Here is a 15,910-nt window from a genome sequence, read left to right as displayed (position 1 = left end):
TATTGGTCCCCTGCCTCCTCCAACTAAGAAACTAAAGAAAACAAAACAAAAACAAAAAACACGCAAGCTTGAAGGCTCTCCAAACTTACAGCTTTGAAATTCAACTAGAAAAAAATCCTATTATCCCCCGCCCCTCCCCACCCCGTGCACACACACACCCTTCACAGTTTGACAAACTGAAAGAACTAACAACTATACTCCTTCCTGCAATACTCTCTGTCCTACTCTGTGCCTATAGTTAATTTTGCTTTCCTAGATTTCTAGTTACTAGGCCATGGATTCCTGTTTCTCCCCCCCCCCCCATCTCTTAAATCTTAGCATTGCTTGTGTAAGACAATCTCTATTCTCCATGCTTTGGGAGCTTTCCAGATGATAGCTCTCAAATTTGTATTTACAAACTAAACCGCTTATTCTCCACAGCTCCAGTTATCTCCTTTTTATTTTCTTGATGTACCACAAAGTGTCCTTTACTTCCTTTCTTACAATCATTTTCATCATTTACCAAGTCCTGTTAAACCAATCTTACCCAATTTAATCTGTTTTCCAGCCCTTTGGTTGAGAATATCATCTTTTAAAGATCCAAACACTGCAATCTTCTTCTCACCCTTTCATTCTGCAATCTAATCTCCAAATTATCTTTCTGAAACTACTCTGATCATGTGACTCCTGTAGTCTCATCCCTAACGATAAAGCTCAAACTCTTTTATGTGGCTTACAAAGAAATATGTTAGCTAGTGAAGATGCCTGCCACCAAACCTAACAACTTGAGTTTAAACCACTGGACCCACAGGTGGAAAGGATGCCCTCGGATGTCCTCTGATCTCCACTAAATAGTTGTGGGGAGCTGATGAAGTCCTGAGTCAGTGTGTATTGCTGGCATGGGCACAGCAATGTCAATCAAGGACTCCTCAGACCATGACAACAGCTAAGCTTCTAGTCTAAGTTGTAGTGTTTATGAACACTAACCAGTGTGTATACAAACTAGCCACAGCTTTCTCCTCTCAGATGACTGCTTCCCTACAGAGACCTCCTATGAGGCTAGCTAACTTTAATTCTTCCTCGTGCTGTGCATTAATAAACAGGCTGAATTTTCAGGGATCTAGTCGATGGCCTCCATTAGAATGAACAGAACCCACATGATCCCAGGTGGGCTGTATGTGTAGCTTTTTCATTCCCATTGTCCTAGTCAGGTTTCCAGGACCAAAAGGCAAATGTTAATTAATAAAACAAATTATAGTTCAGACATCTGGTAGTTCTAGAACTCTGAACAAACAAACTGACGTTTCTTCTCTATGTTCTGATATAAAGAGCTGCTACGTAGATTTGCTGTGAACACTAAGTCAGACAGGAGTGGTTGGTAGGTAAACATTCAAGTCAGCTAGTAAAAGAGTTTGGGGTGGGGTGTTTAGAGAGATGGCTCAACAGTTAAGAGAACTGGCTGCTCTTCAAGAGGACCCAGGTTCAATTAACAGAACCTGCATGGTAGCTTACAGTTGTCTGTAATTCCTGTTCCAGGGGATGAATGTCCTCATACAGACTTACCTGTAGGCAGAACACCTATGTATATAAAATAAAAATAAGTTATTTTTAAAAAAAAGTTTCAGAGGCCGAAAGATGGCCCAAAAGTTTAAGTCAGAGGACCAGAGTTCAGTTCCCAGCACCTGCATCAGGCAGCTCACAACTCTAGCTCTTCTGACCTCCTGATAGTCCCCTACATGCAATGCTTGCACACACATAAAATAGACAAATTACAAAAATAATTGAAAAATAATCAATGGATCTAGAGAGCAAATAAGTTTTTTGACTTGGTAGAAACATGGGATTAACAGTTCTTACTAAGTGAGTATTTCATTCACCTCATTAATTCAATAAGCTTTTACTAGACTTACTGAAAAAAATTATAAAGAAAAAGAAACTCAAATATAGTCATACTTGTCATTTTAGTGGATCTTATATTTCTTAGTAATAAAGAAGTTCAATTGGACCCAAACCTTTCTACTATGAACTCTAAACTAAAAACAATAACAAAAAACACCCAAAAACTATTTGCAGGTAATAGAAAAAAAAAAGAAAGAAAGAAATAAAAGAAACTGAGAGCCTACACTCCAAAGAAAGATCCTGCAGAATAGAATTTTGTTTTTTCTTTCAATGGTTTCTTTTGTTTGCTGGTTTTGTCCAAGGGACAAACAAGATGGGCTTTGAAACTCCTATAGCAAACCCACTCTCATAAGCCCTAAACTAAACCACAACAGTTTGGAGCAAGCAGAGCTGCTGTATAACAAGGGGAGGAATCCCAGAAAGAACGAATACAAATTCTACATTTAAATTAAAATACACATAGATGTAGATGACCCTGGAACTACAGGTCTAGAACCATGCCAAGAAAGCCAATTAAGGATATAAGAATTAAGCAAATTTCTGCTGCTGACCACAAAAATCATAGGAATTTAGATTTTGAGTTACAAAAAAAAATAAAATACAACATTCTCTACAACAGAATCTAATCCTCCACCTATCAAGCATAAAGTCTGAAATTCATACTAAAGACCTATGAAGAAACTAGAAAACGATGTAAATAAAAAAATTAACAAGAACGATACTGAAATCAGGTCGTGCCCTGACCTATGTTGCTCTGTATTGTTTTTTAAAAAATCAGTTTTCACACTGTGCCTTGCCTTAAGAGACTCTAAATCACAAATAGCTTTTGGTTTGTCAAGACAGGGTTTGACTGTACAGCCCTGGCTGGCCTGAAACTCAAGATCTGCCTGTCTCCCAAGTGCTGAGACCAAGCCTAGCTACACCACAAGTAGCTTTTGACTCCATTTTGAGGTATTGTGTGCCTAGGTAGACACATGAAAGGCACTATTTGTCCAGCACCACCCACACAGCAAACTAATAAATGACTTAGTCCAGCAGAGAGTGCCACCCTATACATTTATCTGGGTAAATCCAACTTTTACGGCACATGGGCTTGTTAAGACCACATCAGGAAAAACAAAAGCCAAATATTTATAAGATACATCAGACCAGGGCAAGAATATGTTTCACTTGAACGCAATAAAGAGACAAACACTTAGCACAGTGATAGCAATCTCCCGATGACGTGTGTGTGTGTGTGTGTGTGTGTGTGTGTGTGTGTGTGTGTGTGTGTGTTAGAGACAGACAAAGAGAGACAGACAGGCGGGCAGAAAACTCTCTACTTGCCCGGGAGAGAGAAAAACAGGCAGAATTCTCCACTTTCCTAGGGGTTTCAGCATGGTTTGGCCCCCTCTGTTGACAAGGTCTGCTTCTGGACCTGCCACCCACCTCACCGTTCATTTATCTAGATTCAATCCTGCCCTCAGCTTTGTTTATCTTATTCCTGCAACTCTGCTCTGACCTTGCAGCCTGACTGCAAACAACCAGCAGCCAGCAATTTCACCAACTGAGGTTATTTAACTTAACAACAGACCCAGGCTTTCCTATCAGGCTTTAGCCACTCAGGCCCTTTCTTTGAAACTCTTTGCCTCTTTGACCTTTGCAGCTATTTTGTAATCTACATATATACATATAGATGTATAGATAAACTACGTCACCTGAGAGTTAATGCTAATAAATAAGAATGTAATAAAAAAGAATATGTTCACTTAGCCAGAATTATCAAGGAAAGCAGGAATACCTGGCAAACTGCTGCCATTAAAAGCCTTATTCTCTATAAATTTACTGTTAAATAATGCCTGACACTGTCTATGTTTCTGACATAACGTGTTCAAAACAATCAACCAACATCAAGCTAACTCATGACAGACGAGGAGATAATTTAAAGTAACTATCAACTGTACAAGATGAAAAAAAACATGCTTCTAGCATGTGAATCTGATGATTAGTGTCAACGTGACAGACTCTAAAATGGACCTCTGAGAATGCCTATGGGGGATTATCATGATTGCGTAATTGCAGTGGGACTGACTTTGATCCTGAGCTACAGAAAATGGAGGAAAGGAGCTAGTAATAGAATCTCTTTATCCCTGTTTCCTGATTGTGGATATCATGTGAACTTTATGCTGATGCTTTGACTCCCCTACTACGATGGACTGTACTTTACACAGAGTTAAATATAAACCCTTTCTCAAGCCAAGCATGGTGTCAAATGCCTTTGATCCCAGCACTTGGGAGGCAGAGGCAGACTGATCTCTGTGAGGTCACGGTCAGCCTGGTCTACACAGTGAGTTCCAGGATAACCAGGGTTACACAGAGAACCCTGTCTTAAAGAACAAACAAAAAGCAAACACACACTCACACACACACACATAAAACCAAAGCCCTTCCTCCTTGAAGTTGCTTTTGTCAGAGTATTTTTTAAACCAAAGAACAGACTGAAAAAGAAACAAAGATAGTAAACTAATACAAAATTTCATCACTTGAGAGAAATTAGATCTAACAACCAAATGGGAACACTAAAATGGAGAAATACCTCTTTCAATGTCACTTAATATCAAACTAGATAAAAGAGGGGTCAGTAAAACTTGAAAGTTGATAAAAAGATTTCCAATCTAAAAGATGGGGGCGGGGAAGGAGGAAGAAAAATAAAGGTCACAAAAGGTGGTCAACACCTGTAATCCCAACACCTGCGAGGCTTAAAAGCAGAACTTCTGGAACAAGGACTACTGGTGAAGCCCAGGCTAACTAACGCAGATACATGGTGAAACCTTTCTTTTTTCAAATATTTTATGTATATCACTGCCCTGTCTTCAAGTACACCCGAAGAGGAAATAAGATCCTATCTCAAATGGTTGTGAACCACCATGTTGTTGCTGGGAACTGAACTCCAGACCTATATATAAAAGCAGTCCAAGTGACCTTAACTGCTGAGCCACCTCTCCAGCCCCCAGTGACCTTGTCTAAAAAAACAAAAACAGGAAAAAAAAGCAGAGCTTCCTTTGTGAGGCCAAACTAGTCAGTAGGGTACAGGCTTCTTATCCCAGCACTTAAGGAATCCAAGGTCATCATTCTTGACTATCCTATCAGTTCCAGGACTGTTGTAATTCACCACCAAAAACAGGAGCCAGGAAAATGGCTCAGTGGGCAAAGATGCTTTGCTGCCAAGGCTCCCCAGAACCCAAATGGTGGAAGAATAAATGACTCCCAAATTGTCTGACTTCAACAAGTATGTAACGTGGGTTCCTATCCACACAAATACATGTTTTTGTAAGTTTCTTTAAAAATAAAACATAAACGCCGGGCAGTGGTGGTGCAGGCCTTTAATCCCAGCACTTAAGGCAGAGGCAGGTGGATCTCTGTGAGTTATCTACAAGCCTTATCTACAAGAGCTAGTTCCAGGAACCTGCCTGGGGGGCGGGAAGGGGGGGAATGGAGGGAGGACAAACCCTAAAAATGGAGGAAGACTGTGATAACTCTGCACCACTTTGTGAGAGATCCCACCAGGGCCCAACATACTGAAATGTGTGCTGCATTCAGCTGCAAACCTAAGACAGTCTCCTAGTCTAAACGACTACTAACTCTGAACCTGTACACTGTGCAACAGGACTGAACAAGTGTAACATTGCCTAAGTTTTAGTACATCTAAATATATGGAAATACAGCAACAGCAACATGCTGCATCCACTTATGAGAGTTAAAGAATGCTGGATTAACCAGAGTAGATGTGAAGACCTGGGACACTACTTACATTTTACTGACCCAGAAATCACAAATTTCCTTCAAAGATGATATTACTACCAATCATCTAATTAAACGTTTTTATTCTAGCCCAGTAGAGTCACTAGATAAAAACCTATCAAATGTTTCTACATAAAAATATTTTACATCTTTGAGGATTAAATCCCAGAGACTAAATCCTCAAGAAGGCAAAATATACATGTCCATAAATGCAAATAAGGCCTCCCATTAAACTCCCTTAAAAAGGGGGGGGGGGCTGGAGGGATGGCTCAGTGGTTAAGAGCATTGCCTGCCCTTCCAAAGGTCCTGAGTTCAATTCCCAGCAACCACATGGTGGCTCACAACCATCTGTAGTGAGGTCTGGTGCCCTGGAGATACACAGACAGAATATTGTATACATAATAAATAAATAAATATTTTTTTAAAAAAAACAAGGGGCTGGAGAGATGGCTCAGAGGTTAAGAGCACTGACTACTCTTCTAGAGGTCTTGAGTTCAATTCCCAGCAACCACATGGTGGCTCACAGCCATCTATAATGAGATCTAGTGCCCTCTTCTGGTATGCAAGCATACATGGAAGGAATGTTATATACATAATAAATCTTTAAAGAAAAAAAATCAAGAATTTTACCTCTTTTAATCAAGAATTACAGTTTTCATACTACAAAGCACTCAGTCTTTCAATAACTTTGAGAAACAAAATGTTTGTGAAACTGATTTATTTTGGAAAAAATACTACAGAGATCAACATATTTTAACTAATGATAGCTTCTAATTTAATAACCTGAAGTCAGATAATTTAGAAGGCAATGAAAATGACCCGCTTTAGACAACTACTAAGATAGCACAAAAGCGACTGAAATCATGCCAAAGGCACAAGTGAAAAAGATGTTACTCTATCAAGAAAAAAAATAGCAACCAGTATTTCTAAGTTTATGTTCTTTTCTAATTTAACATCTCAGCATTGGGCTGGCATAATGGCTCAGAAAAGGAATCTACTACCAAGCCTTATGACCTGAGTTCAAGACTCCAAGACCGATATGGTGGAAGGAGGGCACCAACTTCTATAAGTTGTCCCTCAACCTCTACATGCTCTCTATGGCAGGTATGCATGCACACCAAAACAAATGTTTGAAAATAAATTAAAACCTCACCACCCCAAAATCAGAACAAGACAAATGCCTCATAGTATAATTAATATAGTATGAAATAGTGCCACTCCTTATAAAGTATCGTGCCTAAAAGAAAACAGCTCCAAACACAAACTTTAAGAAAGTAACAAATCCAGAATATAGGGGTAAGGGAGAAAATAACTGAGTTCACCAATAAACCCACAAAACGAAAAATTCCAAACTGGGGGAAAGAAACCAACTATTACGTAGACTAAAGCTTTACTATCACATTTTATTTTAAGGTGTTATATCTGTTTATGTTGCATCTGTTTGACTCTGTGAGGCTGTGTTACTGTCTAAAACACCTGACTGGTCTAATAAAGAGCTGAAAGACCAACAGCAAGGCAAGAGAAAGGATAGGTGGGGCTGGTAGGTAGAAAAATGGAAGGACAAAAAGAGCAAGAGCAGGAGGAAAACAAGATGGGAAGGATGGGGGGAGGGGGATTTGCCTCTTGCAAACAGATGCATTACTAGAACTATTTACCCACCAATGCTTAACTGAACAATCCAAGCTTAACAGAAAAAAAAATGGTTTAATGGTAACAAAAGCCCATGGACCTTTAAAAAACGTTAGTAAAGTTAGATGTTCCAATACAACATCCACTATATCAAGAAAAATACCAAATATCAGTTCTTTGATGCAATTTAAAAAACAATGCCACTGGGTTTTGATCCTACTTCATGTTCTGGCTTTGTGGGAGCCTAGCCAGTTTGGATGTTCACCTTCCTAGACCAGGATGGAGCGGGGAGGACTTTGGACTTTCCATAGGGCAGGGAACCCTGACTGCCCCTCAGACTGGAGAGGGAGGGGGAGAGGAGTGGGGGGAGGGGGAGTGGAGAGGGAGGAGGGGGGTAAAGGGAGAGGGGGAGGGAAATGGGAGGCGGGGAGGAGGCGGAAATCTTTTTTTTTTCAATAAAAAAAATTATATTTAAAAAAAAATTTCAATGTGCATCTTTGGGGGTCAGGGCAAATTAACTACGTAGGGTTTCATAAAACCCAGATGGTTTCAAATTAACTATGTAGGCAAAAAGGATCCTGAACTCCTGATCTTCCTGACTCCACTTTCAAAGTACTGGGTTTACAGGCAAATGTCACACCACCAGGCTAAGTAATATTATTTAATCACTTCTTTCAAATAAGCTCCTGTTCAGTACGTGTTCAGAGACATGTTCTCTGACACCCAGCAGCTTTTTTTGTAAGCTGAGAACATGCTTAATCAGTCAACGGGGATCACCCATTATAGACTTTAACACAGTACCACGACAGCCTTTTCTGTCTATGTGCTGTGTTATGTGGGAGCTGTCTGTACTTGCTAGTATATATGTGTAGGCCAGAGGCAGATGAGTTATCTTGCCACTCCAGCTTTATATGCTGAGACAAGGCAAGAGCTGAACTTGAAGTCTCAAAGTTTATCAATTCAGTCAAGCTGTCTGGACAATGAATTTCAGTAATAGGCTTGTTTCCACCCATGCCTGGCTTGTTATGTGGGGTGTCCAGGAATCCAAAGTCAGATCTTCAGGCCTACATGCCAGGCACTTTACTGAGCCAGTTCTCCATCTCCCATCATAACTTTTACATAAATTTAACACAGAAATCCCAATAGCAATTTTCAAGACAACTTAAAATAAAAATGAATGTCTTTATATGTATACTAGCTCTTCCAAATAGGCTAAATAAAATATTGATCTAATATTATAATAGTTTAAGTTTATAACAACTCTGTTAACAGTTAAAAGCTTTGAATTAAATAAAAGGAGTCTTTCAGGTAATGATAAATTGCAGTTTCTCAGACATTCAAGTAAACTATGAATTGTTGATTATTTACTTCTCACCAACTAAATTTCAGTGAGATGAAACAATCAAATATCCTAAACTCTGGAGGCTGCAGAGATGGCTCAGCAGTTAACAGCACTCACTGACTGCTTTTCCAGAGGATCTGGATTCGATTCTCAGCACCAATATGGCAGTTCACAATTTTCTGTTACTCTATTTCTGGGAGATCCAACACCTTCTGGCTTCCCCAGGCACCAGTGCACAGACATACACACAGGCAAAACACTCATACACATATAAAAAACACTTAAATTTATATTGTAGTTTTAAAAAAACTTTTTAAAAGGAGGCAGATCTGTGATAAAAGATTCTTCAATACAACTTAAATATAATTCTATGTTCTTTAAAAAGAAAATTCTAGTACTAAGAGAGGAAATACAAAAACAAAAACAAATTGGGCATAGTGGCTCCTGTGGAGGTCAGAGGACAACTTGACAGTTCTCTCCTTCAACCTTTTCATTGGTTATGGGGAACAACTTAGATTTGTCAGGCTTGCAAGAAAAATATCTTTACTAAGTCATCTCACTGGCCCTAGCTTCTTTATATTCTTTTCAGATTCAACTATACTTACGCAAAGCTTTTCCTGACCACTGTATTCTTTACCTCAGAGGCCACAGTCACTTTTGTAAGATCACTTCTATGACAGTTAACATACTGCACTAAAGTCCCAAGTTAACCCTTTCTCTACAGTATAAATTCCTTAAGAATATGAATCACTGATAACCAACATCTAAAGACCAACTTAGAATCCTCAAACAAATGTGTTTCTGATAATATACCTTAATGAAAAGAGTACATTCAGAAAACAAATACACTTATTTTCAACTTTCCTTGAATACTTTCTCAACAAGAATTCCAATTTAAAAGTGGCAATTTAATTTTTAGCAAGAGCTTAAGAGCCGGGCGATGGGGGCGCACGCCTTTAATCCCAGCACTTGGGAGGCAGAGGCAGGCGGATCTCTGTGAGTTCGAGGCCAGTTTGGTCTACAAGAGCTAGTTCCGGGACAGGCACCAAAGCTACAGAGAAACTCTGTCTCGAAAAAAACAAACAAACAAAAACAAAAACAAAAAAAAAAAAAAGAGCTTAAAAGTACTCCTCTTCTGCTGGTGTAGAAGCCACAGAATTTTAAATTAAAGCATTTGTCTCTATTCTTTGAAAATCAATTGTAACTGTGCTTCAGTCAAAAGGTCCAAGCCAGGCACAGCAATTTACATATAATCCCAGCAACTTGTTAAATCTCAGGGGGTTCCAGGTTAACCTAGGCTACATAAGATTCTATTCTTACCCTCTACCCTACTCTACCCCATCCACACACCCAAAATACAAGAAAACATCTGTAGAAAAAACTAGACCCATTGTCTAACTTCAGAACTTGATGCAATACTATGACTAAAGATTCAGATTTTGGCCTCCTCCGGAGGGAATGCTCAGCCTTTAAAGGCTAGGCTCACAACCAAAAATATAAGAGTTCAGTTTCCAGCACCCACAGCTATCCCTCTAGGTACCATTAAAAAAAAATCAGAATTTACTACAGAAATAGTCTTGCACTTAATCACAAAAGTACAGATAAAATAGTTCAAGGAGCGCATACCTGTATCTAATTTTTAGAGACATGGTTTTTCTGTGTAGCCCTGGCTATCCTGGAACTTGCTCTGTAGACCAGACTAGCCTGGAAAGCTGAGATCCACCTGCCTCTGCCTCCCTAGTGCTTGGATTAAAGGCGTGCACCATCACTACCTAGTGTATCTAATTTTTCTGATAGTTAACAAGTCATATAATTCAGCCTATTGTTTCTTTACTTACAATTTTGACTGCCTATTACAGGGCTGTAGATTCATTCTGTCTCTATATTTAACTTAGTTGTACTGTCTGAATAAAACCACTGTACCTTAATTAAGGCTTAGTTAAAACCAATTGTTTAATCTTAACTAAGGTATCTCTAGTTTGTCTTGGAAATTGTGCCAAAGGGATACTGAGATGTCAGTAAAGTACTTAAGAGTGAGAGCCTGAGTTCAGATTCCCCAAAACCTAAATAAAACCAGTTCCCCAATGGTGGATGGAAAATGGAAACAAGAGAAACCACTAAAGCTCCAGCAAACCTGTTGCGCAATGGCAAACAAGAGACCCCCACACACAACTGCAACATGGTTGAGAGTAAGAACCATACCCAATGTTATCCTCTGATCTCCACACATGTACTATGCCCATTCATTTCTGTGTTCAACACTTGAACATACAAAGAAAAGAACTTGCTACTTTTGGTTAGTCAACTACAACAGAAATCAGGCTTTTTGGGTTTTTTTTGTTTTTGTTTTTCGACACAGGGTTTCTCTGAAGCTTTGGAGCCTGTCCTGGAACTAGCTCTTGTAGACCAGGCTGGCCTCTAACTCACAAAGATCCACCCACCTGCCTCTGCTGGGGTTAAAGGAGTGCACCACCACCACCCGGCTTTTTTTTCTTTTTAAAGGACTATAAATACAGAAATAATACTCTCCTACTTTCCCAATCCCATCACATTATGTATTTGTTGGCCATCAGTTACATCTTGTATTATTTCCAAGGATATCCAAAGACACTGTGACACAATATTGCCATCTATGAACTTCATACTTGAGAATCACACAAAGTATTTCATAATGTTTTTAAGTGAGTTTAGGGTTTTATGTTTAAATGCATCCATAAGTATTCTTGATGGCATGCAGCAGAAGGGCCAAGAGTTGGACAAGACTAACAGGCAGTGCTGAGTAGATAGATATCTTGGTCTTGTAGTATATCATAACAGCCTAGCACACTAAATCCTTTCCAGGAAACAAATTTGGGGGTAGGGAAGATCAGTGTAGAGCCCAAGCACATCCTTTGCCAGAAAGTAGGTGATAATGATCTTGTTTCTTCCTGTCCCGCTTGCAGTCAATTAAAGCATAATGACACCCTTTTGCATTTGATATTGCTTTTCTGTAGTTGGTTGCTAGTATGACAGGCACATCAGATGGACACATCTGGATGTTTTTCAGTACTCTAAAGTCTTTTATCCTTCCACAAAGGAACATAAGAAAAGTCAAAGTAAGTGACAAGGATTAAGACTACAGTATCTAAACTTGGCAGAATAGGGCTAACTAAAGAAACCATCCTTTTGTTTGAACACTCAAATCACTTTAAATTTCTTAAGCCATTTTAGACCCCAAAAAGAGTCAGACAAGCCTCAAACAAAACTACCCATTTAAAAAGTCAATGAAAGACAAGTGTCCATAATTCAATTAAAATTTAAAGGGACTCTCTGTAAGGTGATACTTGTTAACTAGGCAAATCCTAAATTCGCATTTATAAATAAGTTAAATCTCTTGGAATATATTGGAAGAAAAAGATATCACCTCATCTCTAAATATACTATTTCCTAAAAAATTAAGAAAAACCCTGTCACCTACCTATATAATTCTAGTGTTCCACACACCAGAAAGGTCTGAAAATACTTTTAAGTTCACATTTCAACCACAAAGCAGTATTCGTAAAAAACTGACTTGTCGATATAATAGCACTATCAGACCATTATAGTTTGAACATTTTTCTACTGCACCAGAATTCAGAACCTACTGAACTGAGAGGCAAGGTAGACTGATAGTAGTTCGACAATCTCTATTACTGATATTCTGGAAGGTGTAGTTTTAACCTAACACAGTCACAGGTAGCATTAGACAACTACTGTCCTCTCCTATAGAAACAAGTGTCTGTTCTGGTTGGTCTCCTGAGGTCGAACACATTTTCTGCAGGGGCACACTCGCAGGAAAACAGGGAAAGGGTTCAGCATAGCTTTTAATTTCCTATTACAATTCACCTAACAGACAAACAAGGAGAAAAGACAGTAAGTGTAAGCCAGTTTTCATGCCTTCTTAAAAATATGAAATAAGAACGGTCGGAGCGCTGGCTGAGAGGATGGGAGCGCCGCCTGCAGAGCCCGAGGTTGCCAGTTCGAGTCCCAGGTAAGTTTGTACTGTGTGAATGTGTCTGTGTCTCTGTGCTGTGTATGACTGTCACTGTGTGCTGTGTATGAGTGTGACGTGTGCATGCATAATTAACCGGAAAAAATATGAAATAAGATCTATTTAATGTCACATGCTATTACACACCTACAAATGCAATCTTTTTATTAACCTGTTAGTAAAATGGTCTCAAGCTGTGAATGACTGCTAAAGTCGGATAAAATCATGTGAGATCTGAGTCTTTAAATACTGTAATTCAGATAAACATAGGTTTTACAAATATGAAAATTACAAAGTATTTGTTATAGAAACTGAAATTCCAAATTAGGAGCTATGAAAATGTTGAGAACAAGAAACACTAACTTCCATTCCAAATTACTACCAGGAGCATACATAAAAAGAAGGCAGGCTATGTACCTGGGTGGTAGAGCACTCACCTTAGTGTGCACAAAGTCCTAAACAACACTATTGTTTACACACACACACACACACACACACACACACACACACACACACACAGAGGCAGTCTTTGTTGACGAGAAGATTGGTTCTGGTTGTTGATACCTGGCCTAAATCGCTTACTATTTCTGATAACTTGGACAAATACATACTTAAAAGACAAATTATCACTTGACACTAGAAAGATTAATATGCAAATATAAAAGATACAAAAGAAAGAAAAATCCATGTTTTTGGTACCCTTATTAATAAGTTACTTTAAAATCTTGGACAGACAAGGCAGTTAAGTAGAAGCCTGCTTAAAGCAAAATAACCCTGAGTTCCATCCCCCGGAACCACATGGTGGGAGGAAAGAACTGACACCCACACTTTGTCCTCTGACCTCTATATGCAAGCCACAAACACACTGACAAAAAGTTACATAGAAATGTACTATGATTTCTAAGAAAAAGTTATTTTAAAATCTCAGTAAATGCTGAATCACCTAAAAGAACATTGAACTCAAGACAAAGAAAATCTCATTAAAAACTTAACAACTTAGATTGTCTGAAACATGCTTAAAAGCGCACATGGCAAACCCACTTAAGGTAAATCAGCTAGACTGGGACACAAAATAAGAAAAATAAAACAAAAACCCTGGATATTGTAGCAAGTTTCTGAAATACAAAAAGTTACTGTAACTTTTTTGTGCGGAAGAGCTGTGCTACAACAGAACTTAATTTCCCTGGAAATTAATTTTAAAGACATTCTTGCAAAAAAAAAAAAGAGCATGCCGTCAATTATTTGACTGTTCACACGACGTAAATCATTTATAAAAAGCAATATCTTAGACTAGCAACAGAGACTTATTATTAACCAATTAAAAATATCCATCTTTGTATTTTTAAACAGGATTCCTGGCTAGAATTTCCTATATCCTCCAATTCACCCGGTCACATGGTGAAGAGTCACGAATCTAAGCCATGAACAAGCTTTTAACATGCCAAGGTAACTTCTTAAAATTGCTTTCGTGACACACTGTATCCTTTCCAGGCATTAGAGCCTGTCAAACATTTAAAAGCAGTTCCCCTAAAACCCTTACAGAAACACCTCGGCCTCCAGATTTCTTAAAATCCGAAGCGCCGTCAAGGCATTTTGTCTTCTTGCACATAAAATGTCCGCAATCCATTCCCTTCCCCAAAAGTTCCAAGGTGTTACAGAATAAAGGCTAAGCTAAGAAAAAAGAGGGTTTCTAGAGCTGTGTTCTTGGAAAGAGGCACCAACTTTACACGTGTTTGGGCATCGCGGCACAGTTTATTCCCTTCCAAATCTGCCCGGATTCACACGCAGAACTACGGCTCAAAGACTTTCAAGTGGCCCCTGTGGCCTTCGGCTTTGGAGTTGCACACTCTTCGGGGTACCGAGAGATGTTCCCCTAACAAAAACACCACGCTCCTTACTAAGGCACCTGAACCGGTCGAAGCCCAGTCCCTGTTTTCTTTCACATCCTAGCCGTCTGCCAAGGTTTTCCTGGACACTGACTGGCAGGCCTAGGAGACCCCCTCCCCCGACCCTCACCACCCACCCCCTCCACCCACCCCCATACACTCGTTTATTTTTTTTTTTTTTTCAGAAAACCACTCCTTTCCGCTTCACCCACTTCCAAGGCGCACGTTTCCCTGGCTCCACCGTGCTGCTTCCAGACTGCGGGACCCCAAGGGTTGAGGCTGGAAAGCAGACAGCTTCGTTCACTAGTGGCCGGCGAAGCGGCTCCGGCCTGGCCAGCCGGGGCGCAGGGCGCGGGAAGGAAGGGGGGGACGACAGCGAGCTGCACCCCCCTCCCCCGCCGGCGCACACCCCCTTCCGGCTCCCCTCCCCCGGCATTGTGCGAGCGGGGCCCAGGCCGCAGCCCGCAGCCGACACCCGCCCAGGCCCGGCCTCTTCCCGCCCCGAGGCCTGCTCCCGTGGAGGCCGCCACACAAAGCCCCGGAGCCGGCCCCCCGCCCCGCGGCGCCCACGGACGAGACGGAGCGAGCGCGGGCTGACTTACAGGGCTGCTGCGGCCGCGCTGCCTCAGCCGGGGGACACCGACCGTTGGGCACCGGCGGCGACGCTCTCGGCCGGTCGTCCTCCCCCTCCGCCTCCGGTGGCGGCGACGTCTTCTTTCTCCTCCTACCTCCCTCCCCCCCACCCCACCTCCTTCTTCTCCTCCCCCTCCTCCTCCGAACCTCCGAAGTACCGAGGGTGAGGCACAGAGACTCACAACAACATGGCTGCCACCGCCGCCTCCCCTCCCCTCCCTCCCCCGCCCACCGGCCGCGCGCAAAGCACGGCGGGAGAAAAGGGAGGGGGAACGAGCGCTCACCCAGACGCGGCGCCTCTCTGTGCAGTGCGTAGCTTCTCCCGCGCGGCGGGCGCGGGGGAACCGGCCGAAGCTCTGCGCGTGCGCACTGGGGTGGCGCTCTTCTGGCGCGTGCAGCCGCCATCAGGCGTGCTTTTCCCTGCCCTTTTCCCTGGTGGGTTCAGAGCTAGGCTTCACGATCGGCCGCTGGATCTCTGCTCCCGGGGCCGATCACGCCGCGGATGATGCTGCAGACCCCTGCCTTTCTATTTGAGGCTTAATGTGTTCATCCACTTCTTCCTCCCGGATATCTCATTGTTCTCCCCAGCCTGCCTGTGCAGGCACCGCTGCCCACGCCCCCAAACTTGGGGTGTCTGGCGCTTCACTTCCGCGATGCTGGCGCCTCCAGGAGACCTTAATACAGGCCCCTACCGTTCACCGTCTAGCTCCCCTTTTATCCAGATGTTGGTGGTTTAGGAGTGAGAAATTGCAC

At 41.4% G+C, this 15,910-nt stretch overlaps 1 protein-coding gene across 14 annotated transcripts in view; it reads right to left on the bottom strand.

The window, feature by feature from the left end:
* Window positions 1-15,282, bottom strand: part of Pum2 (pumilio RNA binding family member 2) — a 72,594-nt gene extending 57,312 nt beyond the window's left edge. For 13 of the 14 annotated variants that reach the window (XM_050141822.1, XM_050141826.1, XM_050141832.1 and 10 more), the window contains exon 1: window positions 15,127-15,282. The gene's annotated coding sequence lies outside the window, so the exon portion shown is untranslated. The remainder of the gene's footprint in view (window positions 1-15,126) is intronic. The other variant, XM_050141830.1, reaches the window with a different exon arrangement.
* Window positions 15,283-15,910: the final 628 nt, after the last annotated feature.

The sequence above is a fragment of the Alexandromys fortis genome, unplaced genomic scaffold, assembly GCF_014885135.2.
Source record: "Alexandromys fortis isolate MF-2015 unplaced genomic scaffold, M_Fortis_MF-2015_v1.1 scaffold_30, whole genome shotgun sequence".
Taxonomy (NCBI): Eukaryota; Metazoa; Chordata; class Mammalia; order Rodentia; family Cricetidae; genus Alexandromys; species Alexandromys fortis.
This window is presented reverse-complemented; position numbering and strand designations above follow the sequence as displayed.